An 813-nucleotide genomic window follows, 5' to 3' on the forward strand; every position below is an offset into this window, starting at 1 on the left:
CATTCCCACATCCCCTGGGTGTCCCCATTCCCATGTCCCCCCATGTCCCCATTTCCACATTCCCAAGTATCCCCATCCCAATCCCATTCCCACATTCCCTACACGCAGCATTCCTGGGATCCCCCAGGATCCACTGGGATCAGAATTCCCAGCGTTCAGCAAAGGCTTTTCATGGATACAATCCCGGGCTCTTCGTGTCCTCAATTCCCCGATGTCCCCATTCCCAAATTCCCACATCCCCCAGTGTCCCCAATCCCATTCTCATTCCCAAATTCCCGCATCCCTCAACAGCTCCAATCCCATTCCCACATCCCTCAGTGTCCCCATCCCAATCCCACCCCCTCATTCCCTACCCGCAGCATTCCTGGGATCTGCCGGCATCAGAATTCCCAGGGCTCATGGAAAGCTTTTTTTGGATACAATTCCAGGCTCTTCGTGTCCTGAATTCCCAACTCGGCCTCGCTGGGAAGGGGTGGGATCCCCACCGATCCCGCTGGATGCTCCCAGCGGCATTCCCGGGAGCTTCCCGGGCTTTCCCAGGGATATTCTGGGATATCCAGAGCCACCCTGGGCAGAGGGAAGGGGTGGTAGAAGGATGGAAATGGAATTCCCTGGATCTGGGATGTCCCAGGAAAGGAGCCCTGGGAGGGAGGAGGACCTGGAAAAGGATCTGGAATGGGATCTGGAATGGGATCTGGAATGGGACCTGGAATAGGATCTGGGAAAGGATCTGGAATGGGATCGGGAATGAGATCTGGAATGGGACTTGGAATGGGATCTGGAATGGGACCTGGGAAAGGATCTGGAATGGGA

The sequence above is a fragment of the Corvus kubaryi genome, unplaced genomic scaffold (assembly GCF_017639235.1).
Source record: "Corvus kubaryi isolate FWS band 111438036 unplaced genomic scaffold, C.kubaryi_AGA036_p1.0 37240, whole genome shotgun sequence".
Lineage (NCBI taxonomy): Eukaryota > Metazoa > Chordata > Aves > Passeriformes > Corvidae > Corvus > Corvus kubaryi.